This window comes from Dromaius novaehollandiae, chromosome 1 (assembly GCF_036370855.1).
Source record: "Dromaius novaehollandiae isolate bDroNov1 chromosome 1, bDroNov1.hap1, whole genome shotgun sequence".
Lineage (NCBI taxonomy): Eukaryota > Metazoa > Chordata > Aves > Casuariiformes > Dromaiidae > Dromaius > Dromaius novaehollandiae.
Window position 1 is genome coordinate 75,277,316 of NC_088098.1, and position 24,271 is coordinate 75,301,586.

The 24,271-nt window shown below is 38.6% G+C and overlaps 1 long non-coding RNA gene across 2 annotated transcripts; it reads left to right on the plus strand.

Annotated features, from left to right (window-relative positions):
- Positions 1-1,102: 1,102 nt before the first annotated feature.
- Positions 1,103-23,224, plus strand: LOC135329187 (uncharacterized). 2 transcript variants are annotated; one of them, XR_010390540.1, is made up of 8 exons: positions 1,103-1,891; positions 2,685-2,751; positions 6,692-6,896; positions 8,540-8,733; positions 9,552-9,662; positions 10,913-11,058; positions 19,207-19,338; positions 21,680-23,224. It is a non-coding gene; the product is annotated as an uncharacterized LOC135329187 (long non-coding RNA). The 2 variants fall into 2 exon arrangements; XR_010390538.1 differs by having other exon boundaries at positions 8,540-8,704.
- Positions 23,225-24,271: the final 1,047 nt, after the last annotated feature.

Sequence of the window (24,271 nt, forward strand, 5' to 3'; positions counted from 1 at the left end):
TCATGGAGCACATCAGCAGAAATATGGATTGCTTGGAAGCTGGGAATGAATACCCTGAGGAGGATCATTCTGTTCTTGCCATTTCTTATACACCTGCTCCAAGCATCTGCTGCTGGATACCATCAGAGGCAGAATATTGGGTTACACAGTTTGGTCTGACCTAGCATGCTCTTATTTTGTAGTCTCCCAAACTGGACCTGTTTTCTCACCCATCTCGTGTCAAGTGATCAAGTTTGTTCTCTTTTTCTCTGGCTTTGTCCTGCTATAATACCACTGATGCTATTAGTTTTGTTTCTGATTTACATTTTGTAAGAGAATTGTGGCCATAATCTGCTCATCTGCACAAAATATGGCATGTGATAGGCTGAATTCCAAGAACTGAAAGAGTGTATGCCCTGTGGCATATTGCCCCTCCCATGGCAATCCAGCTTCTTGCTGGGTTAGACCAGTCCTGGGCACACATGGGGTCTCAAGTTCCCCGAGTTCTTCAGGTAATGACCTCGATGTTGGAAGTGTTCTCCAAATACGTGATGGGATTATTTAGAGACTGAGGAAGGTAAGAGGTGTAGACTGGGCGGAGCCAAGTGTAACACACTTCATGCAGAAAGACAGAAGACTCTTTGTCTCTGTGGCTGATATGCTTTTTCCTCTTGCAGAGATGACGACAGCATCATTGTAATTTCTGCGTCTTGCAAGTGAAGAAGAGCAAAAAATCAGTCTCTGGTTTCCTCCACCACTATACACTGACTTCACATATACTACAGAGTATTTCTTCCCATTGATAGGCTTACCCTTTTCCCTGGCTAAAACTTTTTTGAAGAATCTTAGCACTTCATACAACCAGTTTGTCTTCAGTTCCCTTACATGAAGAGGAGGCAGCATTTCCTGTGATATTGTTTCCATGAACAGCATAACAGCAATCACCGTACTAGCCTTAGGGCCAAGGGAGGAAAAGGAGGTTGGCCATGAAAAGTAAAAAAAATCTTCCCTAGCAGAGTTGTCCTTTGTATTGGGAGAAAAACTGTCACCTTGGGGAGAGAGAGAACATGCTGCCCAACCTGATTTGGGTTTCCTAGTAATTTTCTGTTTGTTATAGCAAATATCCTGTAATTCAAGCTCTCCATAGGTGGGGTCAGACTCTGCTCAGCAGAGTTTAGATAGATAGCAGGATTCTTTCTATTTAATATGACAAGTGTTTAGTTTTTAACTGGCTCCTGCTGTTCACCATAAGTCTCACCTTTCCTCCTCCCAAGTTAAATATGTCAGTTCTGACATTTGCCCGTCCATGCATTCTGAAAATGACAGCTTCTGGTTCCCTAGACATACAAAGCAGTGGAAAATCAAAAGTAAAAAAGAGGGTGTGATTTCACTCCAAGTTTCTGCTTAAATTGGCTTGTGTGGCCTTTCCAGTTTGATTAACTATGTAATTAATAATGACCAGGTGTGGCAGGGTAGGCACTTTATTCTGTTTTTTTCTGTTCCATGAATGCTGGGAAAGAATGTAAGGAAGGCACTTAGTTGTGAGAACACTTTCCCTTTCCTGTTGGTTCAGTTCTTAAAATCTAGTAATGTTTTAAACCCCGAGGAAGAGGAACAAGCAAAATTTCATTATTTCTCTTTGGGCCTGTAGAAGCTAAGCACTAGAGGATTTCTGAAAGGAAGCTAATCCTCACTCTTGATCAGCTGCAGGGGTGAAAAGGATAGTGCTATTGCTGTGCCCTGTTTTTTCTTTTTTTTTTTTTCCTTATTGAAGCAAAGGATCTCAAAGCAAAAAATGGTTGTGAGGGTTTGCAGCTACCTTGGAGTTCCAAGTGGAGAGACTCATCACAATATTGCTGTGAGCTCTGCCATGCTGTTAGAGCATGGGGGAAAAACGGAATGCATATTCAAGGTAAATTACATTTTTAAAAGTTGCTAGCTAATTGTTTCAAATCATATTTAGGTTTTTCTCACTCCCGTTTATGTTGTGGCATGTGATCACTTCCTAGCTGTAAGGTGCCTGGGGGTTTTGAGATAGACTCTGAGATTTCCATGGGAATGTTTCTTCTTTGAGACATGTATGTTAAATACTTAAAGTTCAAATTGGTGTGCAAATATAACAGTCTCAAAGCACTTGGCACAGCTTTGCTCATCAGTATGCTGTGAGTGACAATGCATCAATAGGAGAAATGCTGAGAGGGCAAACAACCTGTGTAAGACTTCTCCTTGTGGCACACCTTCTCCTCTTTATGTTTGCTATATTTTTGTAAGACTTAAGTAGCTGAACTTACTTAATGTCCATTCCAAAGTCCATTCCATTTTTTAATAGCTTTCAGTTAGAGGTGGCTTTTTATGCCTGGCTGTCACCCAAATTGCGTGATGACATTTCTGAGCAAATTTTGAGCTTTAGAGTGATAATAAAGGGTTGCCTGCCAAAAGAAAGCAGGATTGATTCAACATTGATGCTAATGAATGGGGAAGTAGTAAAGGCTGAAATGTCAAAACAAATAAATTAAATTAAAAAAATACCACCATATGATCAAGGTATGTTGATGACATTTTATGAGCTGTTTTAGTGAAGACTATTAAAAAAATTATGTATTGCCACATACTAAATTTGTCAGGCTTCCCTCCTACTGCTGCTGTTCATATTTCAGAAGATTCTTCTTTAATCCTACAAAATCACATATGTTATTTTCCTTCAGAATTTTCCTTGAGCTTTTCCTCCACTAGAATGCCTACAAAAAAAGTTTCACCAACAGTGAGTTGCAGGTATGTTCACAATGCTTTTCTTCTACTTTGTCCCTGTGTATCATTTGTCCTTTACCTGTCTGCCTGAATCTACCTGTTGTTTCTCAACTACTACTTTGGACATTCTTTGAGGTAGGAACTAGATTTATGTTCGGTGTTTATACAGTACCTGGAGCTTTGTTTGTAATTAATACTCAGTATCCATATATCCAACATCATGTGGTATTTCCTAAGAAGAATGAATTCTTTACTTAAGAGGGCAGCTAGATTAGTCTTTTGTAAACAATGTTATTACGGGTTTGGCACAAAACCAGTGGTCCCTTTACATAAGGTTTCATTCACCTAGAAGAAGAGAAGCTCATCTCATTGAAAGGAGAGATTCTGAGGGCTTTCCCCTTTACCTCTGCCCCATTTTCTTGCATGGTTTTTGACATAAAGCCTTGGAGCTGTAGGTGGTATAGGCAAAAGGGATTTGTTGTTGTTTTGTCCAGCTAGTTCTTCAGGATTATAATAATCCTTTTCAGAGAGACTAGCTGAGAGATCAAGAAGAGAATGATTCTGGTGCTGACCTTCTGAAATCCACTAGTATGTTTTCATTGAGTTCATGTGATTCACTGGCAAGTATTACGCCAGTATGTTGCTGTTCCTTAGATGAATGAAGCCTTTAATTGCTTTTCATGTATTAGCAAAGAAACTAGGTTCCAATTACATGAAGACAATCTTTACCACTTTTTGAAGATACCTCAAAGAGCATGTAAAATTAGATTTCACATCAGTTTTAATATTCTTTCATACTACTAGGCTCTACTTTAATATCAGAAGCAACTATTGAATGAGGTTGGATTTGGACTAAAGAATAGCATTATGTCATCAGAAAGGAAGGTGCTACTTAACCACTGAAATCTTTTTAAAGTATTTTTCCACATAGATTTGTTACTAATTATACTATATAAATTTAAGAGTGGAAATTTGGTTTCTCCATCATCATAACTTGTGTCTAATACTCTGCACTGAGCTTTGGAGTGCAGCCGAAGTGCAACCGTCCCTGGAAATTCCTTTTTAATATAATCTCATTTTCTAGTTAAGTGCTTTAGATGAAATATACTGAGCAGGAAAAAAAGAGGACTATGTTTGGAGTAGTATGTAGCCAGAAGATTGCCTGAGGACTTCCCTATTGAATCTACCTTATCTTGCTCTGTATTCTCTAACAGATTGAGTTGGAGCATAAGGTACCTCAAGCTCTGTTTGATTTTTATTTTTTTCCCCACTACATTGAGTGGAGCTATTAAGATGTTGGTCTAAGTCACAAGAGTTTTGGAGACCGGAAATACTTGATTTCAGTAGTTGAATTTGAAGCTATCTGAAGGTAAATATCTCTTATCTAGATGGTGTGTAAGCTGTGTATTCATGTGGTTTCCTTTCCTTATTGAATATCATTTTCCCTTGGTGAGTTCTTGGTTGGGCTTCCTGAGCAGAACTAGACAAATTCAAAAATCACTTCATGCTTTCAGTGAGCTGTGTGACCTTTCTCTTTTTTTCTTTTTTTTTTTTTTGTTTTCTTTTAATCATTCTTCCTATGCTCCCAGAATAATTGCACTGGGAATCACTTTTGCAAAACTTTAACTGTCATCTTCTGTGTGCTTCTCTCAAACTTCAATAGCATAAAATAAAACTCTCTTGATATTTAGCTACCATCCCTCTAATAATAATAGAAGCTTCAGGATCAGTGATTTGTAACATGACTGGAAACACTACCTTTCTAATGACGCCTTGTGCTGGCTTAAGGGTTGAGAACATTAGGATTATGAACATCAGAGTTACGCATCCATTAACAGTCTGAGGAATTGTATCCAACTGCTGTAAACTTTTATTCAGATTTTCCAAAGAGCATACCTTGCCAAAGCCTTTGTTAAATGGCTGTTGTCTATTACTAAATAGTTTATGTTGAGTCCAGAGTTGACTGAATTTCAGTGATGATCCAAGCTGTCAAAAAGATATTGCATGATGGATAGTATACTTATCGTATGGGTATATTTACAAGTACTATGTGTGGATACACATACATATTTTTATAATAACTAATTATCAGTAATGTTTCAGTTAACTCAGTGCTTTGGAAACATCCAAAGGATATTTCTGCTTTGAGAAATTACTCTGAAAAAATGTCACCTTTGCTCCATAACATTATTACTCTGTACCATTAGTCTGTACACCATTATCAGCAAATACCTGATAACATATCCCTATATTCTTGCTGCAGTGAAAGAATTTAGTATTTACTACTTTATATTCCTGTGAGTATTGCCAAAGCATGCAGCTGTCTCCATTTTGAAATGAGCCATATCATTGTTAACTATTTTGCTACTGCGGACACAAATTCTGCCTTGAGTTTACCCTTGTGCTACCTTACTGGAAATGAGGAGTTGTCCACATTTAGTTGAGGGCAGAGTTTGGCTCCAAGAATCTCTATTACTGGTGGTGATACATAAGCAAAATCAAAATGACCTTGACTTCAGTTAAATTCCAGACTAACATTTCTCCGGTTGGCAACTAGAAATGCCATTTTGCTTAATAAATAGGTATGAGAATGATTGATACACTAAAGTTGCTGTACTGACTGTATATTTTATGGTTATGCAATTAAAATGATGAAAAAATGAAAATTTCCCCAGCAGTACTGAGTCGTCTTGTGCTTCTGACACATTCTTTTTTATCTGCAAGGCTCTAGGCTCTGCATTTAAGCAGAAGGGGAATAGTATGTATTGCGTGAAGACACTTGGTTTCATTACAATTCTTGCTGCTATTTCAGAACTATCAGATTAAGAGGCTGGTGCTTTCTTCTCCAAAATCCCAGGGGAGGGAAGGAGGAGGTGGAAGTTCAGTACTGCTCACTTACATCTCAAATAATTTACTTTGAAGCAGCAGGATTTTGGAGATACTGTAGCAGCAGAGAACGTAGGAGCAGTGTCAAAATCACATGAAGCTACTGCTGCTTTAAAGACTGCTCTTAAAGCTGTGACTACACTGATGTATTAATTTACCTGGTGGTGGACTTTGAAAAGCTTCAATCTGCAATGTTCCTCCTGCATGAAAAAATGAGATTAATACCAAGTTCTGTGGTGTTTGAACTATTCTTTCTACATGATGTAAAAGATAGTCTCCGTTGCTGCCTCTTCTTTCCTGAATAGGAATATTGATAGACTTCCAGTTAGGCTGAGACAGTGATTCACTTTTTGGTGGCATTTGTGCAGGCTCCCATGCCAGAGTTCTGCAGCTGCTTTGTATTTGATCTCTGGAGTAGCATTTCCTTGAAACCAGTTTTCAGGAATCCAGTGTGTAACTTGGATGGGGGAGGGTATCCTCAATTTCATTAAAATCATATCCAGGACTTTTGCGGAGGAAAAGACTTGGAGAAAGTGAAGAAGCCAGGCTGCTATTAATGAAAACATTCAATTCTATGCAGCATGTCGCTTCTATTGCAAGGCAAAAACCAAGAAAGAGGAAGAAATGATTCTTAAGTTTCTGAATTCTGTGGCCCTTTGAGCTGATTTGCAGCCCTGAGAAAGGTGCCAATATCTTTGTATTGTTTGGCAGAGGAAGGACTACCTTGTAACTCATCTCGTCTGGCTATGGCCTGGCACTGGATCATGACCAGGTTGATGGCAGCCTGACAATTTTAAAAGAATATGTTGGCATTTTATGAAAAGGGAAGTTATTGCATTTGAAAGGAAGTAAAAACAAAAACAGAAAACCTACGCTTGTCAGTTTTATGGCAGAGAGGCAGTAAAAATTTTGGCACATTACTTCAGCCAATTTCTGCAACAAATTAGTGAGCTGAATTGATTATAAAATCAAAGATGAATTTAAATAAGCATTTGTGCTTTAGTTATCCTGCTCCTGCAATGTATTATACACTCAAAGAGTCAGCCCTGTGTTGCTTACAGTTAAAATTATTTTACAGCCTAAATTTAGATGTGTGGCAACTGAGGAGAGCAATAAATGCAGCAAGAAAGAAGCTTGGAAAGAAAAGAAGAGCATGGGAAGAGATGTCACCTCCTGGGTCACTGGCTCCAGTCCCTCCCAGACCTCCCTGAGGAAACCACATTGTGTTACCCTCTTTCAGACTGTGTTACAGTGCCCTATCATAGCATTAGACGATACAAAAGGTGAGAGTATTTAAATTGATGGATTTGTCTCTTCAATATAGTTTTCCTTTGGCTCCATTAGCTGTTGGATTGGACCTACACTGAGGTATACATGTTTCTGCATTGCTTTAAAATGAGGAGACGTACCAGGGAGCTGAGGCCTGTGGTGGGCAAAGAGAACGACGTTAGAGCATAGAGTGTGAAGGAAGGGGCTAAGTCACTGCAGTCAGCAGGAGTAAGAACTTGGAGGACAAGTCTTCCAGATGTTATTTCTCTTTCTGTTCTGAACCTTTAGCTAGAGTAGTAAGAACAAATAGTTAGTTACCTGTGGGTATGCCTACCCTCCAGGGCAGCTTAGGGCTATCTGAGGAGGCCTGGGTGCTGGAGGCAGAGTAAGCTGGTCCCTCTGGAGCTCCACAATGTGCCAGCTAGGTTGCTTTCCATTCCCAAGCTAGCTCAAGTATTCCTATGTTGTGTGCCATGCTGTCCTTTAAAACCCTTTCTCATGCCATCCTTTGAAACCCTTCAGTGAATGTCTTCACCTTTACACTTGTATAGGAGTTCAGTACCAATAAAGCATACAAAGAAGGGTTACTTGATGAGTGCCACAGCCTCAAAAGCCATTGTGAATTATTCTGCTTTGTCAGTCAGAACTTTAAACTGCAACCTTATGGCTTTAACTCCAGAGAGGGCTGAGTGGAGTTCCTAGCATTATAGTATGTTTTTACCCAGGCAACATAGCCAAAGCAAACAATGAAACCAGACTTCTTCTTGTGGTCAGAAAGAAACAAACAATTTGTTTTGATTGAAGGCTCAGTGCTGTGGAGAGGCCTAGAGTTATGAGCAGCTGCATAGGAAGCGCAATGATACGGACTGGTGGTTGCCAATACAAGTTACACCCGTCAGCTGAACCTACAGTGAGATGGACGGCTCAAGTGTGGAGAGCAAGGCTTATAGCTGAGAGAGGTCTCTGTCATTTCTGGCAAGAGGGAGGATTCGGATGAAGTGATCTGCTTTTCTTAATGCAAATGAAGATTTTGCAATATTGAATGCAATTGCCTGAGTAGGTGCGTATAATCTGCAGACTGACAGTAATTTTATACAAGACTTATGTTTCTTGTTTTGGGAAGGTAACAGCACAGTGGCAAGTGTATTGGTTCAGTAACACATGCTATTACACCTTCCTGTGGCCAGAGAATCAGCATTTCTTTTGCCTTCATCTCTACGGTGTTTGCATCCACTGGATAACACAGGGTTGTGTTGTCTTAGGCTGGCAGCATCTAATAGTCATTTATTCTTCCACAGGACAGGGATTTCTCTGTGTCTGAAGTTGCAGCTCAGAGCAGTCATTGCCCTATTGCTGTTCACTACCCAAGCAGCACTGGTGTCTCCCATTCAAATAAAACTGTGGAAGATGTAACATTCATTGTTTTTAAAAGTAAAAATACTTGGAGCAAGAATGAAGCTCACCTTTTCTTTTTTTTTCTTTTTCTTTTTTTTTTTTTTTTTAAGTCTTGCAGCTTTAGCTCAATTTGGAAGATATAAATAGGGCTGAGGTCTTAATGAGGTCTTAAACTTCTGTCTACATGAGTAAGTCTATTGTGTTAACCCATTGGAATTTTAAATGAGAATTAACGGTATGAAACATCTCACATATTTTTCAGAATTTTTGTGGTTTCCCAGCCTGTCAGACTTGAAAGCCATTCCTGAAATCTAAAGATGAATTATTTTGAAACAATTGTTATGACTAGTGTTCTCCTGGAGTAAATTAACAGAAGAAAAGAGTCCAGTGGTTCACAAACTGAATGTTGCTTTCCTCAGTGTCAGGAGTAAGTTGCATTGCCTTTCACAGTAGAAGGTATTAGTTTTTTCGTTTTGCTTTTTCTACAGGGGGCAACAAAAGGTAGTGCTGTGGGGAAAGGAGGCTTCAGAGAGGTAAAACAAAACCTTTGTGAGCAGATTGAAGCTCAGCATAGCTTCACTGATTTGAAATCTGTCCATTTATATTGCCTTCTCTGGACAGGCAGTCATAAGCAAAGCCAATTGATAGCAGCTGTGGCATGACGTGGTATGTTTTTGCTAGTAGACTTGCCTGAAAGAAAATCTGTTCCGCCCTTTGTGTTTCACTTTCAGTTGCTTTCTGTACTCTCGTAATATGCTACTGGACAAAACTGGAAACATTTGACCATCCTCTCTGAACTTACTTTGCAGAATTTTGCATGACAATACAAAGTGCAGTGGGATGGGAGAACAGAGCTAAATATAATGCTGTAGAAACAGTTGGGCCTCCAACATCAAGAATGTATGTGAGCATGTCTTTTAATGCTATAGTTCTCCTTTTATAGTTGTTTGCCATTATCTACTTTGCGACGTAAGGCCAAAATTGAAATGCTCTTGCAGTAGATTTCTGTTGTACTTGACAAGGACAGTACAGAGCATACGAGTGCCTTAATGGGTAATGGTATAGATGAAACCTAACGCATGTCAAGTGAATATTTTTAATTTATGGCCTGTGTGCAGAAGACAGAGGTGTGATTTTTAAGACTTTCTATTGCTAAATTCACAGGGAGTTTCCCACAGAAATAGTTGTGAGCTCAGAGCATACAGATGAACTCTCATACATTGGCAGCATTCTGTGGGAAGGTAACCATTGTTCCTCTCTGAATTACCTTTCAGATTGGATTTTGTTGTTTTTATGCTGTAATTTTCTCTGAATCTGGACACACATAGATACCATCTCTGCTGTCATTTGTTTTGAAGATGAATTACATCTAATGCTTCCTTCAGGTGATGTGGACTTGCTACTTTTTCTGTTGTTTCATTTTATAGGATATACCAAGTATGAATATGTTTTCTTTAAACATGAAGAACTGCTGAATATGTTGTGTTTTGCACTGAACTCAATACAGGAAGTGTGTTTTTGGGTTGCTCAGACTCCTTAAGGGATTTTAAGCCCAGGAACTCCTAGTCCGTAATTCCCAAACAGACTTTTGCGTGAGACTAAGAATAAAGATGCTCTTCTCCGATGAGAAGATTGCTGTATTGTGCAAGCATAGTGGAAAAATTTTAGGTACTTGAAAATTTTTTTTCTGACAAATGTCTTGTCTAAGCTGTGTTTTTGTGAAAGATGCACTTAGATTTTAAAATTCTAAATTGCAGCTCAAGTATGTTATATGCCTATGTTAAGGCTCTGCGTTTTATTGCAGGCCCAGGGGAAGGGAGGGGAGTATCTGGTCATTAGTGTCGCTTTGGCTCATTCCTGTGTTACAGTTGGAAAATTAATAACACTTTTTAGCCACTCAGGGATATTGTTAGATAAATATATTACATATTGGAGCAAACAAATAAAATGGTAAAGTAGAGGCCACACACATGTTGAAGTATGGTGATCACCCAGTATTTTATCCATCTAAAATCTCTAGTTGTTTTATGAAAGTACAGATGAGTATAAGAATCAGACTTGCCATTTAAAAATGAGCTTTGTATAAAGCTGACAACTGCTTTGAAATTGCTTCCTGGGAATTTCTGCAAAGGGAAAAATGGGATAGAAGAGCAGAGCTTGTAGTTAGGGAAATAATGTTATAAAATGTGCTAAATTTTGCTTTGAAGCCCATGAAAAGGCTTAAAGCACAAATGACGTTTAGAATCTGCACTGTAGAACTTTACCATCCACCAATTGCCGGTCTGTAAATTAGCTATTTGTCTGTCCCTGTAAATTTGTGTGATGAAATATATCCAAGACAGTAGGAGCAATCTATCGGAATGTGAATTACCTCACAGGACGCCTTGCTGCTCCAGAATACCATAAAGCTGTTCAAATAAAGATGAGCTGGAACAATGTAACAGCTGGCTAAGATGAGCATGGGAAAGAAAAATATGGTGACAGGAGATGCAGAAGTGACTTGGTGTGTTGGCATTCCTTTCTTTTCAGTGCAAGGACATGTGAAAGGACTTGTCACTGATAGAAAGACTCTCTTACATTCTATTGTGGCAAAACCTTCAGACCCCAAATAATACCACAATTTGTGTGTTTCCAGATGTAACTGGCATGTGCACATTCTCACACTGCGGGAATTTGACTTCATCTTCTCACCCCAAAGCACTGGCCACTTAAAGAACTGCCATTTCACTGAGACAGATATTGGGGATTTGCTTATTTTATATTTTCAAATATGCATTTCTGGTAAGTTGCTTTTGATTTTAGCATTAATTTATATGCGGGTTGAAATCCTTCTTTTTGTGATTGATTAAGGAAACTGGTAAATTCCTAAAATGAGAAGGTTTTCTCGTTTCCACAGATTGACTGCTGTGTGGGATTAGATGCAAGGAACACCTTACACCTCTAAGTGTCTGAGCTCGAACTTTGCTTTAGTGTAAGCAAAGCTAACTCCAAGGGAAAAATAGGTCAAAGAAATAAAATAATATTAGTTCTAATAAACAAACATAATATACAATACTTACTACTTTTATCCATCAGTATTTAACATGAAAGCCTGTGTTGATTAGGGACTTTATGAAAAGTTGATTTTCCAGTTCAGCAAAACTGTTAGAAAAAACATTTGCTTCAGGTCAACTGTAGCTTGTCTCCCTGCTTCCCTCCCTTGTCAAAATGAAAAGCGTGTTCACATTTCATGAAGCCTTGAATGACCTATTTGATCTGAAACAGAGTCTCTCCCAGAACTGTGTCCTACTCACTGGACTCTGGAGGATTCTTAATCTCTGTGGTTGGGATGGGTCTTTAGGTCATACATAATTAGGCCCCAAAACAAGGAACGCAATCCAGGGGCCCACCCATAGATGAATGTTTAACCACTGGGATGTCTGGGCTTTTGGGATAACTTTTCCTCGTTTTTTCACTAGCAATTTTGATTAACTTTATTATAGTGTGTTTCACTCTTCAGTGTAATGATCCTGAATGGGTTGTGCTAGTATAGTGGTGTCACAAAAAGAAGAGAGAAGGGGCAGTTTATCAATCAGTGTGTCCAACCCTTAGTCTTAGGAATAGTGTCACAAAGTGTCAGACAGTGTTGAGTAGGCAAGACAACAGTTTTATAGTCTTGTTTGAAAAGCCTCACTTCTGCAAGTCTGGAAAGGGGACTCTGCTCATCTCCATGATGAAGCAGTGGTGCTGAGATGGTCCTGTCACTTTCAAATCCTTTTCTCTGGATACTTCAGATGTGATCACATGGGTTTGATATCGTGCCTGAGAAGGTATGAGATCAGGGTATGATCTCATACCATCTGTTTAACAGATGGATTTGTATGGTAAGGCTAATGGTTAAAAACCTGGCTCCACTTAGATCAGTGGTATCAGGATTTTACCCATGATTGGAGGGGGAGGAAAAAAAAAATGCCCAAAGATAGATTTCTTAAATCACTGACGGGAAAGCTTGTAGACTTCAGAGCCTAGCTTACTGTTCTGTCATTTGGCTGCTAATTATTTCTGTTGGGTCTTTGGACAGAGTATCTGATCTTTAAGTATCTGATCTCTTATGTTTGCTGGTGTAGACTGTTAAAATACAGACGTGTGACTGTTGAAAGATAGGAAGGAAGTACACCTCTTCTTACGATATTATGAGTATTATTGACATAGCTGGTATTGATCAGAATCCTGTTTGTATATGTCTGGTCTGTAATGAATCTAGTACAAAAAGCAGTCACGTTCATCGATAAGTTTAGATTTTCTGTTTGCTTCACTAGACTAGATGGTTAGGTTATTTTCTTGCCAGCTGAATTTCCCTGTTTTGTTTTCTTCTCTTTAAACTCTCAACAATGCATAAATCATTCCTGGATTTCTTTAGCCCACAGCATAGGATTGTTCTAACCTTACTGAAATGTTAAAAGTAGTCTGTGGACTGGAACATGACTGGGTGGGGCACTATTTAGTTTCCAGCCTAAAATCCGGCAATGGCTTCTAAAATACAGTCCTCAATAGATTAAATCCAGCTGTTGCACAGGTGCACTGAGGCTATGCAGCAAGAAAGTTTACCCACTTAAAAACTTTTGCGTATGTGCGTCATTAAACCAAGATATTTTTGGTTTTTAAATATATACTTTTTGTTTTTTTGATTAGGCAAAGCAAGTGGTCCTCATTAAAGCCACAGACAGCAGAACAGTCTCATCTAAATTCATCTTTGTAATTGCAGAAAGACAAACCCAAGTATCATAACTCCGACTTCTGCCCATCCTGTACATTCATTGGAAGTGAAACCTATTCTTATTTTTTTTCTAATTCGACACTTTAAACATCCAGTCTGCACTGAAATCATTTATGTGGAGTTACATTTTATATATCTTTATGTATTTTTGCCATAGATTCTGCAAGAGCCATGATATCCCATTACGAAATGACGTAGGGAGTCACTTTAGAAGAAAAGTTTTTTTCAAGAGACACGATGGCTTATTTATCTGCGTGATTTTTATGTGCAAATACAGTCTTCTTTTGTTTCTGAAGTATTCTATTGGTAAAATAATGTGTGCAGTAAAGAGTTGCTTTATAACCAGGAAATACTACCTGCAGCGTATAACTTGCCCATGTTTATGGCACTTGTGAACGACGTGCTTTTGTTAAGCATAATCTCTGATGTGTGTGGTTTGCCAGCAATGCAGACATGGCATGTCCTCCCTTATAATTGCTGAGAGAGGCATAGCTTAATGTACCTTAGAATACAACTTTATTGAATTTATGCTCCAGGAGATTCTTTGTGAAGCTAAACTGATTATCAGCAGTGAGCTTGCTCTCTATCCTGTCCCATGTCCTGTGAATTTACCTCCTTCCTCTTTCTGAGCTATAAAGGAAGTAGTACTTAAGGAAGCATCGGTAGTTGCAGTCCCATTTCTTCTTACTGACTGTAGCTGGACGTATGGCTGGTAAGTAAACATAAGGAAAAGCCAGTCAACTTGCTTTTTTTTTTTTTTTTTTTTTTTTTTTGTCTCATCTAACATGTAGAGTAGCTGTGGAGTGTACAGCCAGTACTGGTGGGACTGATTATAAACTTTGCCATAACTTTTCCTGGCTTGAAGACAAAGCTTGTCAAATGCAATGGTCATCTTCAGGTTGCAGCTTCATTCTGGAGGCGTAAAACTTAGCACTTCCGTAATGACTGAAGATGGAGAGAGGTTGCTCTTTTATGCCTCTATCTCTGTCCATAAAGCTACTTGCTTCCTTTAAGATTATTGGCTTCTCCCCTGAATGGTACAGGAGAAGAAAGCACATGACCTGTGAACAGAGATCTCCTTGAAATTGCATACTTGATATTTACTCATCTTGCTCCTTCTGTAAGGTTATTTAGATTAAAAACAGCTGGTATTGGTTGTTCTTACTGTATATGAGAGGATCACTCACTAGAGAATCCTCGTTTCAGGATTGATGATTTCCATACTGGGTCACACTAAATGTCCACTTGGCCCTCTATTTTGTCTCTTGTTTGGGCATTAATGGATGTCAGTTGTAGCACAATCCTTTCCTGCAATACCCTCCCAGGTTCCAGCTGTCAGGGGCCTAGGTACTTTCTCAATCTGTACTACTGTTTTTAATAGCTGCTGACAAATGTATTGTCCATAGATTTATCTCAAGTCCTTTTTATCTCAATCCCAAAGCTTCCTGTGTCAATGAGGTGTACAGTTTAATTATTTGTTCTGTGAAAAAGTACTTCCTCTGTTTTTAAACTTACTACCTGATAATTCCGATGGTTATACATTTGTACTGTATTTGGAAACAGGCTTTTCCAGTAAGATGGAATTTAATGGGATTCCAAAGAGAAGTAGAAGTTTACCATACAGATTCAGTTTCATATTTAAGACCTACATGCTACAGATTGCTGAAGATCCTGAGCGTGCTCAGGAATATTTTACAATTACCGAAATGCATCTGCTTCTAAGGTGAAGATGACAGCACAGCAATACATGCTGGAAGGACTGGAAATGCGTGTAGATCATCATCAGAATTTCATTGTCTGAATTGGAATTTGGTTCAGAAATCCCATCCACTAACTTATATTCTTGCAAAAAAAGCACTATGAGGAGTTTAATGTCCCAAAAAAATTAAGGTGTCTGATTAATTTTCATCCAGAAGTAAGCCCATTCAATGGGGTTACAAACCGAGGAGCAGGAGCTTGTGAGGGGAGTCAGCTCTGTCCTAAAGAGCATTATTGCATGAGACCTGCTTAGAGTCAGACTCTTACTTTGTCCACACACTTTTAATATGGAAGTTAATGGGATTGTGATCGGCCCCTTCAAATGCATCAAGCTGGCTGCCTGATACTTCTGAGATGGACAGCAGCAACCATGGAAGTAAAGCAGTATAGAACATCACAAATTCTGTCATGAAATAAAAAATCCTTTGCTCTCTTTGCAGTGACGAGGGAGCGTTATGAAAATTCTAAGATGGTTTGTTTCTATTGCTTATTCTGTAAATTTGTTGTTACCTATTATTGCAATAAAGAGACTTTCAAAGGCCTCTTATTTTAAGAGGATTTTACTTGTCAACCATTCTCTGCTTTCTTGTGCTCCCATTTAAAAATAGAATTTTTTTTTACATTCATTACTTTTTATTTCGCTGTTTCATAAATTTAAATTTCATTTTGTTACAGAGAATTTGAACTGTTTTGCCTATCCTCCACTCATACTTAGTTGCAAAATTCAGCAAAATTCAATGTTGTAACCCTTACTGATAAATACATCCACGGCTTAATCACAAATAAGTCAGGCTCAACTGTTGTTCCCTTCTAAATTGATCTAATCCTAAAATACAAATGATTAGCAGTAACTAGCAGCCCGTCTGGTTTCCAATTCACAACATCAAACTAACTGATTTTGTAGACTGAAAAAATTTCATTGGGACCTCTCACAAAAGGCTGAAGTCTCTAAGCAAATCTGGGCAGGGCTTTCCTGCCCTGTTACTCCTTAGAAGGCACGAGGGCTTGAATCAATGCTATCAACTCATGTCTAAATTCCAGTTTTCCAAGCACTCTTCAGTCTCCATAAATGTTCCCATTGCCTTCTCCTCCAAGATAATTAAGTCCATAATTTGTTAGATCTTTTCAAGGAAAATACAAAGTCCTATTATCTAAGTTTCATGAATGGTGATAGCAAATAGTGCTGGATGTGGGAGAGAGAAGTCAGGACTATACTTGGTCCTACTCTGGATCAAATTATTAAATCATAATAATGTAATCTGTAAGGATCCCTCTTTATTTTATTTAATAGTCTCATGCACATGTTTGCCAGTTTGTGAGATCTCCCTGCTCCTAGACAGATTCATAGAAAGCTGTGCATCAGTGGTCCCTCTGGCTGTCCTCCAAACATCTACAGAAGCCAGGTATGCTTTTGCTATGTCCTTTTTCAGTGTAGGCACTTTGAGGGTATTTCTTTTTTTCTGATTTCTTTGCACCCTTTTATTTTCCAGCTCTTCTGGAAAAGTTGCCTTCATACTGTAACTTATGCTCCCTACTGTTCTAGTTCTCCCACAACTCTAAAATATGAGGCATTTTTCTAGCAATGCTTGTAAGCTTTTGAATGGTTTCCCTTTTCTCTCAGATACTTTTTTTATGGCAGGAGGGATTAGGACTGCTTCATTTCTACCTTAGAAAATAGTTTCTTTTAAGAAAAGGTAAGAGATGGTGCTAACTGTCTTTTGCTTCTGTTACAGTTCCCTGTGATTTTACCTTTGAGTAAATCCTAATTTTTGCACCATCAAAGGTATTGGGCTTTTTACAAGGGGCTGGAGAACTGGATTCTGATCCAGCTCCACAGCTGACATTTTGCCAAAGGCCATACATATTAATATTGTGAAATGAACTGAGTCAACAAAAGCCGTTGTAGGAACATGTTTATTAGGTTACTATATTATGCAATAGATTTTTCTATCTGGGAAAGCTGTCATCAAGGCATCATGTATCTTGAACTTGAATTTTTCAGAAATCTACCTATAGGTAAAGCTGTGATAGCATCAGTGAAATAGATGTTTTAAACTTACATTTGAAAACAAATGATAAAATCAGTGCCATAGTTCCTATGTTTGTTTCTTTGTTTGAATTAAATTCTATTTGAGAATTCAGTGGGGGGAGCAGTGTTTAAGATGGCATGGATCACACTGTCTTCTTCCTTTTTCTTCATGGCTAACATTCTGCTGAGATGAGCGTGGCATTCTGCACAACTCCAGTCTTGTTTCAGGCAAACCGCAAACTCAGGAAAACAGTTTTGTATTAATTTTGGTGGCCCTCCAAAGTGCAAGCTTATCATTGCAATGATGATAGCAAAATATATGAAGGGGGCTGCTCTGTTTTCATTTAATAAAAGCTGAGAGTTTGGAACGTTACTCTGTAGCTAATGATGAATCATGCAGCTGATTCCAGAACCACAAATAAACAAATTCCCAGCATTCTGCCTGTAGCTGAAGTAACATCAACTTTCCCAGTGTAAACTTCTCTTCATTCCCATAGTTTTTCCTCAAATTCTTGTATGAGGAAAAATCTTTTCATATCTGGTCTAAAACCACATGTGAACTTTTAGGAAAGTTGGAGAAAGATCCATTTAGTCACTTGAGTTATGGGAAAGCTCTTTCTTTGTATTTTGTCATCTAAAGTATTAGAACACCTGAACTGCGAAAACACTTGTTTATATAAGAGAATGGTTTTATTTCATTTTGTGTCTATGTACTACAGAGAAGCTGAAGATGATTTTTTTGTGATTGAAGAAGAAAAGGGAGGGTGACAAGGGCAAAAGAGAAGGAAGACATTAATTGCAGTATTTTGTTTCACTTTAGAGTTTTTTTAATATGGTAAATTTAAAACCCATATTTTGATCTAAAACATGCCATTTTCTCTGCCTTTCCTAATTTGCTGTATTTCCCTTGAGGTCAGCAGTATCAGTCTTTTTAATGTGCCTTCATATGGAAATATTATTGTGCAACAAATCATTTTCCTAGCAGCTGTGTTCTGTGGGGGTGATAGTAAAGCACATTGCCAACCATTTAATTTAAAATACAGTGTCTGAGTTTGGTTTCTCTTGTCATCATTGCTCACTATTAGGTTCTCATCAAATTTTTTTGAATGATATGTCAAGTTACTGATTCCAAAATGTATGAGTTTGGACAAACAGTAAGTCCCCATTAAGCCAGTAATTATTTTATATAGTCTGGCACTGGGCTTCTCAGTGTCAGGGGCTATTCAGAATTCTCCATGTAGCTATAGTGCTATCCTTTATGTCTCAGTTTGTAGTGACCTCTGTTATTCCAGTCCAGGCTTTCTTTTAAGCAAAGACTTTCAATTGTGCTGGATTGTATGGTGGTTTTTCAATGTTGACAGAAGTCCACTAGGATGCAAACCACCAAACTCATTTTCACTGTGACCTAAACAAGGATTTAAACTGAAGTCTCAGGAGGTAAAAAGCTAGACTACTAGCAAGTGATGGGTGAACCTCAAATAGATTGGTTTAGATAAGAATCCAAAAGCTTAACTTTTCTAAAACCATACTGGTCCAGGAATCAGCCTTGTAATCTTGTAAGAGCAGTCTGCCTTGTCTGATTTATTGCAAGTCCAGCTTGGGACTGGATTTGAGACACCATAAAGACAGCTTTTTTCATTATACTTTTGACTAAAACCAGTAAGTGGAGAAGTGCATTAAAACAAAGTAAAAAATAACTGATGTTTTGAAATCTCAAATACTGGATTTATTTGCAGAAAAATTCAGGTCACCTCTCACTGAAAAATGTTTATTATCCATAATACTAAGCAGCAATGCTAGAAGGAAAACTCTCTTCCTCATGCCAGTGGTGGTTAGGGCAAGAAGGACTGGTTTTAAATGAACATTAGAAAAGAAGTTTTAAAGTAAGAATAGTCAGTCACTGCGACAGGAAAACTGTAATTCCCATCACTGAAAATGTGAGAGGCTAGACAAACGTTTTGAAGAACTGACAAAGTTACAGCTGATCTTGTGCTAGGGTGGGAGTGTGCATTACCTGATGTCTTGAGATGCCTTCCAAGTTTATGATTCTGTGAGTATTTATCTCCTGCAGCAAAAGTCTCAGGTATATTAATGTTCAAGTGAAAATACCTCTGTGGAAAAAAAAATTGTTTCTGTTAAATGTCGCTTGTAATTTACGTAATTTTAAAAAAGTTTTGAAAGGATTTCCTCTTGGTTAAAAATGTGTCAACTTCTGCTTGCTGGGGCTTCTCTTTGTGTTTTCCATAGGCAAAAATTCCTTCCTTTGCACAAATAAGTCGGAAAATGCTATGGCATCTATGTCCCTGCAACTACTTTTCAGTTTTTAACCCCCAAATAATGGTTTGTTTTGCATTCTGGAATGAATAGAATGTTCTCTCTTCCCCAGTTCAAGATATTTGAAAGCTGAATTATATGTGGGAGAGCGATGCAGAGGAAGAGCTGATGATGTGAGAAATGCAAGATACGAGTACTGGAAATGATGGTTCCAGTAGATGAGACCCACTCAGATAATAAAAATGTGAGTCAGCTCCCACTCATGTGCTAACATGGTAAAAGTCAAAGTTTCTCTGACCAACTGTTTTTAAATTTTCTACATAAACACCATGATGAATCAGGATATGTCTAAAAATAACTTTGCCTCCCCCCAGCGGATATATCCACAAACCCTGTGCAAAACCACGCATGCATCTCAAACACAGCTAGAGAAAAATATGAAACTATGGGTGAGTGAATGGGCTTGGTTAAAATGAGTTTCAATAAAACTTTAACTAAAGAAGAAGAAAAAATAATTCATAGAATGCCATTTCCAAAATGGAAGTAAAGAGATGAATGTGCCACCACGACGACTTCTCAGTACTCTGCTTGCTGTTTAAATAAGGTTTCGTCAGCCTTGTGCTGTTCATGAGCCTGGTGCACTTCTCTGAGCTTCTCCTATCTCAGCTGATTGCTGAAAGTGCTGTATCCCTGCTAGCACTGCTCTTTGGTTTCTAAAGAACCATTAAAATGCTTCTCATCTGAGCAGGGTAGTTTCATACAAAAACTGAATTCAACTGAATCTTTGCAACAACTTTGCAGTGAGGCCATGGGATGCGCTAGGTTTGCTGTAGTGAACTAGCAGGAGCTAGGTGAAGGGAGAGTGGCAGGTAATGACTGAGGCTGAATGCAGTGGAGGGAAAATGGTGTTACACTAGAAACTAGGAAACAGGCTGTTTTTACATGTGTTTTTTTGGTTATTAGTAACCTCTCGCAAAGAGTAACAAAATCTTTGATGCTGTTTAGTTGTTATCACCAGGCTACATTCTCCTTTTGTTTCATAGGAGAAAAGCGGTCAAGTTTACTAGTGTATAGGTAGATTGCACTGCTGAAAATTGGAAGGTTATTACTTGTAGGTAGATACTAATGGTGTTGGCCCTTTGTCCTTCTATTTTACTTTCATATTGTATTTGAGTATTGTATCCTTGTTCATGTGAGGCAAAAGGCATTGTGATCATTCACTTTGAGTTACTGTGTAAGCTGTGACTTGTTGATATGCACAGATGATAATGTTTTAATTGAAGACAAGATGGTTGGGCTTTAGAGTTGGCTGTACAGAGTTGGCTGTACACAGATGGGGAAGATGAGTAGTTTTATTTTGTAATGGCATGGAAAGTCTGTTCGCTTTGAATCACTGAAGGCAGTGAAGGGTTTTCTGTTGAGCTCTGTATGGAGTTCCTCCTGAGGACCATGGGATTGGCAAAATGTACCATCTGCTATTGGGTGTATACACATGCTAATAGAAAGATACATGAAATTTGTGGAGTATACTGAGTGGTTGTTCTAAGCTAGACACGAGAAGCTCAGCTGTTTTAGCATCACTGAAAAAAAACAGTATTAGTCTCAGTGGAGTCAGGCTGTTTATGCCAGCTCACAACCTGTCACACGAGTTGTAGAATACTGGGCGTCACTTCTCTTGCTAGTCTGGTACGCCAAAAACTGAGCAATTGCTGGATAAAAGCCCAGTATTTCTGGGCTTTTATCAACACAAATGCCAAAGTTCCCTCTTGGCATTCTTCTTGAATCCTGAAAATCTGTGTTCCTAAGAGTGTTAGTTCCTTATGCCTGGGCAAAAATGAGCTATCACGACTCAAATGAGATACTAATACAGATCAACTTGGGAATTTTCAGAAGTGTTCTGTGATGACCTAATTCTCCTCCCAATTAAGCCAGCACTTGGATTGAACTATGAAGTGCTTTCAGAAAACTCATCCTCAATACAGATGAAGAATTAGAGATATCAGTGCCACATCTTCTTTAAAAAAAAAAAAAAAAAAAAAAAAAAAAGTTAACTAGTTGAAGTATGACTTCAGCAAATCCTTTCATTTTATGTAAACAGGCATTTCACAGATATGTACAATGCCTACAAAGATATCTTTAGCAGTAAAGATATCTTTAGCAGTAAAACTTCACAGATTAATTTTTTTAACCTAATTTTAAAAAACATTATTACTGGCTGCATTTTTCAAAAGAGTTTCTAAATTTTAAATATAAAATAGTAAGTGTTATATAGATTTTATTTTGCCTTAATCCCTGTGTGCGTAATCCTGAAATAAATTTTGAGTTAAATCCTCTGTGACTAGAAATACTCCTTTAAGCTCTAGGGATTCAGCCAGCTATAGTGACCTTTTTATGCCAACTAGCCAGATGTATTTAAAAAGAAAGAAAATTGAATCAGAACTAAAATAAATTCAAAACTTTTTACCATAATGTTAAAAAAAAATAAAGCTAGAAACCAGCATAGATTTTATTCCCACAACAAGACAGAATAAATATGAACAAAAAAAATGTCAAATGGGATCAGAACTGATGTTTATGTATTGCAGGATACTATCTCTGCAAGAACCAGTAAAATGGCCTGGACCCACTGAGGAAGTGAATTGGCAGAGGCATCTCCTGCCTTGTGTGACACGGAATTCTCTTTGGTGAAAAAACCAAAATTCTTGCAAATTCCAGGTTGGTTGAGTTTCAAGAAGCTGTTGTCTGACAGAAAGGCTCTAAATAACAGAAGCGGAAAACAGGACTCCACAGGATCTGATTCAGTGTGCAGTAAAGCTGGTTAGAGAAGAGCCACTGACCTGGTTAGGTATGTAGATACTATGATCTACATGCACAGCTGACTCCTAGTAGTGATTTATAAATAGAGGTTTAGAATTGTTCTGAAGCGACATCTTTAAATGCATGGTGGAGCCCTATTTTACTATTTTTCCTCTTATTTTCCTCCACTGTCCTTTCCTTGCATTCCCTTTTCTGTATTCCACTATTTCCCCTACCCCAGCTTTTTTCCCTCCCCTGTTTACTGCCATTTAGCATTACATCAGCAAGAAATCACAGCAATATTGGCTCCCATAAAGCAGCAAATAGATGTATAATCGAGGAGCAGTTTTTAAGATGGGTTTGTTGTGTTCATATGAACATATCGTAACTATAATAAGGGTTTAGAATACATCTACATGCACCATAGGGGTAACCTCATCATTACCCACCCATGGCGACCCTGATCTTGAGTGATCTCATTCCATATCCTCAGCATAGTTCTGGCATGTTCCCTCTGCATAGAAAGGGAATAGAGAATGACCTTCCTTTGAAATCTTAGATTTATTTACATGAGAGCATGCCAAATGCATTAACAAGTGGTGGAGTGAAACCCCGAGTGAGTAAACATGGTCAGCCCAAACACGTGTAAATAAATCTAAAATTTTGGAGAATGTCATGCCTGCTTTGATTTACACCACAAACTATAGGAGGAAATGTCAGGCCAATGAGAGTCAGCTTTATTTATTTATTTTTAATTACTGTTTTGTCATGGCAAAGCACACCAAACTCCCAGGCAGCTGTTTTCTCTCTCCTTGCAAAGTAGATTTGGTTCAGGTAACAACCCTGCTTCACTGTGAGTATATGCTTCCATGCACATAATAACAGCTTATGGGATCCGTATTTAGGATGTTGTATTCCCTGTCATGACAGTTGTACACTTAGCTCTCTCCTCATCCACTGCATTCTCACTCAGAGGAAAGGCGGCTGCTACTAAGCTGGAAGCAGACATTTGGCTGAGCGCTTCCCTGGTTTTGGACTACTATTCTTGCTTTTAACAGCATGCCTAGACTTTGAGAGGTACCTTATGATGAGTGAACAGCTATATGAAGAACTTTCAGACTTTAAATCGTATCCAAGGAACCTCCAGTAATAAGGGCTTCAACTTATACCCACAAGTGGTCCCTAGGGAAAACTGGTCTTTGGCTTTTATTTCCTGAAAGGAAGGATTGTATGGCAGTGTTGGGGCTTCGGGGTCTGTATAATCAAGGCTCGGCATGATGAATTTGATGTACTGGCATCTGTTCTGTATGCTTTGTAAGACTTCCAATAAAATATAAATAAAAGAGAAATATGCTTCATATGTCTATATGGGATGTATAGCAGTTAAAGCTTCAGATACAGCATTTTTCATGAGTTAAGAAGGATATGTTAGAACACACATAAGTGGCACAGTTCTTTCAAAAACAAAATGTCAGGAGAAATTTAGGAATGCAAGCAAGGCAGGTCCAATTTTTTTTCTGATTTTTTGGGAGGAAGGGGTTGCTTCAAGCTTGAATGCACCTTTGAAAAATCTGAAGCTCCAGACAGCATCATGTTACTGTTCATAATCCCTCAAAGAGGGCAAGGTGTGAAAACAAGCCAATAAATGTGTAAGGGGTGAAGGAAGATTTTTACAGATCAGAGTCAAGGTTGCCAGTTTTTCCCCACCACAAAACCCCAATGTCCCTCTCCAGGAACTCGACCCAGAATATTATTTTTGGGTGACTGCCTCTACACTGCAAATCAGTGCAGTGTAGATGAGGCCCCTCCCCCGTGCTCAACTTCCAGCCCCTTTATGACTGCAAGAAAGGGAAAAATAAGGGTCAAAGCTGAAGTTTGGTGATTTTTATCTCCAATAGATTTTCCAGCACTGTCAATATGCCCTGTCTTTTCCTGATGAAAATTAGAAGAATGATTAAGTAAATCTAGTGTTTCTTGCTGTGCTTTTATTTAAAGGAAAAAAAGCTGTGATGAGAAGCCTTATCATGAGCTTCCCTGCTTTCTCAGGAGGTGCATCTGAGTTCAGGTACCCAGCCATGAACTCGCTGATTCAGACCCTGACCTATTGACTTTACCTTGGACCAGCCTCATCACCATAGACTTGTCTGGCAGTCACTGGAGCTGAGGCAGACCCTGATTAACATCACCAGACCTGCTCTGCTCATCTTGCTCAGGTACTTTGGGTCTGCCTCCATTGTCAGTGGGGACACTGACCCAACCTGCCTTGCTGTCATCCTCAGCTCTTGACTCACCTTGCCTTGCAGGGTAGCCCACTCTTGCGGTTCCCTGACATGTTCATGTCTTGTGTGTATCAGTCACACTCAGAGGAAGCACCAAGGCCA